This window comes from Eumetopias jubatus, unplaced genomic scaffold (assembly GCF_037043125.1).
Source record: "Eumetopias jubatus isolate StellerSeaLion01/CBP00866 unplaced genomic scaffold, mEumJub1_p1.0 scaffold_11, whole genome shotgun sequence".
Taxonomy (NCBI): Eukaryota; Metazoa; Chordata; class Mammalia; order Carnivora; family Otariidae; genus Eumetopias; species Eumetopias jubatus.
In genome coordinates this window covers 84795086-84798248 of record NW_028274817.1, presented here as the reverse complement: position 1 = coordinate 84798248, position 3163 = coordinate 84795086, and the positions used below count along the sequence as shown (strand labels likewise).

Genomic DNA, 3163 nt, shown 5'->3' with positions numbered 1-3163 from the left:
GTGAGGGTGGGTAACAAATACCATAAAAGAGCAGCAACAACAAACCTTGATGAGAGTATTAGGAATAGTCATTTTTTATTTTTTAAAGATTTTATTTATTTATTTGAGAGAGAGAGAGCACAAGTAGGGTGAGGGTCAGAGGGGGAAGCAGACTCCCCGCTGAGCAGGAGCCTGATGTGGGACTTGATCCCAGGACTCCAGGATCATGACCTGAGCCAAAGGCAGATGCTTAACGACTGAGCCGCCCAGGCGCCCCCGGTCATTTTTATTTTAAAGCACTTATACCCTTGCTCAGGGTGTCTCAGCCAAGGCTCTGTTGACATTTGGGGCCAGATTTTTCTTTGTTGTGGAGTCTTGTCCTGTGCCTTGTAGGATGTTTAGTAACATCTAACCACTTCTGACTTCGAACCCCTAGATGCCAGTAGCACCTCCCCTGGTTGTGAACAATCAAAAATGTCTCTAGATATTGCCGAATGGTGCCTGGGGGACAAAATCACCCCCCTTGCTCTCCACTGAGAACCACCGCCCTAGAGTAAAAGGTTCTAAAATTTTAAATTTGAAAATAAAAAAGACAGCTTTACTGAGATGTAATGCACATACCACACAATTCACCTTTGAAAAGTGGCTTTTAAATGTATTGACAAGGTCAAGCAACCATTACCACAGTCTAATTTTAGACCAATTTCGTCCCCCCTAAAAGAAACCTCATGCGCATTAGAAGTCAGCCTTTATTCCCCACCACCCCAGGCAACCACTAATCTACTTTCTGTCTCTATGGATTTGCCTGTTCCAGACATTTCATAGAAATGGAATCATACAGCTTGTGGTTTTTGTGACTGGTTTCTCTCATGTAGCATAATGCTTTCAAGGTTCACCTACTTTTTAGCATGTATCAGTATTCCATTCTTTTTTACAGCTGAATAATATTCCATTGCATGGATAAACCATATTTGGTTTATCCATTCATCAGGTGTTGGCCATTTGGCATGCATCTACCTTTGGGCTATTATTATATTTTTTTTTTACTATTTTTAGATTTTATTTATATTCAAATTAGTTAACATATTGTGTATTATTAGTTTCAGGGGTAGAATTTAGTGATTCATCACTTGCATATAACATCCAGTGCTCATTACAACAAGTGCCCATCACCCATTTACCCCATCCCCCCACCCACCTCCCCTCCAGCAACCCATGGTTTGTTCCCTATAGTTAAAAGTCTCTTATGGTTTGCCACCCTCTCTGTTTTTATCTTATTTTATTTTTTCCTTCCCTTCCCCTATGTTCATCACTTTTGTTTCTTAAATTCCACATATGAATGAAATCATATGGTATTTGTCTTTCTCTAACTTATTTCGCTTAGCATAATACACTCTAGTTCTATCTACGTCATTGCAAATGGCAAGATTTCATTCTTTTTGGTGGCTGAGTAATATTCCAGTGTGTGTGTGTGTGTGTGTGTGTGTGTGTGTGTGTGCACGCACGTGTGTCTGTGTGTATTTATATGTATATATATTCCATATACCACATCTATCTAATCTATCTATACACACCATATATTTAATGGAATATAATATGTATTATATATATGCCATATATAATGGAATATTTTATACACACACACACACACACACCACATCTTCTTTATCCATTTATCAGTCAATGGACATCTGGGCTCCTTCTGTATTTTGGCTATTGTGGACATTGCTGCTATAAACATTGGGGTGCATATGCCCCTTCAGATCACTATTTTTGTATCCTTTTGGTAAATAACTAGTAGTGCAATTACTGGGTCGTAGGGTAGCTCTATTTTTAACTTTTTGAGGACCCTCCATCCTGTTTTCCAGACTGGCTGCCCCAGCTTGCATTCCCACCAACAGTATAAGAGGGCTCCCCTTTCTCCGCATCCTCGCCAACATCTGTCGTATCCTGACTTGTTAATTTTAGCCATTCTGACTGGTGTGAGGTGGTATCTCACTGTGGTTTTGATTTGTATTTCCCTGATGCTGAGTGATGTTGAGCATTTTTTCATGTGTCTGTTAGCCATCTGGATGTCTTCTTTGAAAAGTGTCTCCACAGAGCATGCGTATGGGGAGACAGGAGGTGCAGGGCAGGGTTCCTGGGGACACGGCCTGCATTTCTGTGCCTCAGAGATTTCCAAGACCTTTCAACAAATTAAAAAAATGATTATTAACTAAACTTACAACTTTAATCAAGAAGGAGAAGAGCAATCTCTTCCTCTGTGCTGCCCGCGGAGGTGGCAGCCATCTCCTACTTGGTATCATGGCCGCCCTCAGAACCCTCGTGAAGCCCAAGATCATTAAAAAGAGGACCAAGGAGTTCATTCGGCACCAGTCAGACTGATAGGTCAAAATTAAGCGGAATTGGCAGAAACCCAGAGGCACTGACAGTAGGGTGTGCAGAAGAATCAAGGGCCAGATCTTGATGCCCAACATCAGTTACAGAAGCAAGAAAACAGAGCACACACTGCCTGGTGGCTTCCAGAAGTTCCTAGTCCACAATGTAAAAGAGATTGAAGTGCTGCTGATGTGCAACAAATCTTACTGTGTTGAGATTGCTCACAATGTCTCCTCCAAGAACCGCCAAGCCACTGTAGAAAGAGCAGCCCAGCTGGACATCAGCATCACCAGTCCCAATGCCAGGCTGCGCAGTGAAGAAAATGAATAGACAGACAGCTTATATGCATGTCATATTGGTGTTAATAAAACCATAAAACTACCAAAAAAAAAAAAAAGACGGAGAAAAGCACAAAATAGTTTGGCAATTGCTGTCTGCTTATTTGTGTCTAGGGCACCTCCATGTTTAGTCTCCCAAATTAAAACCTTATTCTTTATCTCTTAGAGGCCCCATGTCTTGGCTTGCATTGTGTTTCCAGTTTGTTCTTTTCCATCCAGGTCCAGTTCTACCATCTGGATGTCTACTTTTATCTCCTCACTCTGTGATAATCACAGTTCCCGTACTTGGCTCCTCTGCAGCCCCCTTCTGGTTTCTCCTTCTAGTCTGTCCCAGCCAGGCTAAGCTTTGAGAACAGAATTGCTGTGATTTGGTCTCCACCTTTTGGTCAATGACAGGAATTCAAGTTAATTCAATTCAATTCAATTCAATTCATTCATTCATTCATTTATCAGATATTTATGATGCC

The 3163-nt window shown here is 41.4% G+C and overlaps 1 pseudogene; it reads left to right on the top strand.

Annotated features, from left to right (window-relative positions):
• The first annotated feature begins 2283 nt into the window (after window positions 1–2283).
• LOC114200695 (large ribosomal subunit protein eL32 pseudogene) lies at window positions 2284–2675 on the top strand (annotated as a pseudogene).
• Window positions 2676–3163: the final 488 nt, after the last annotated feature.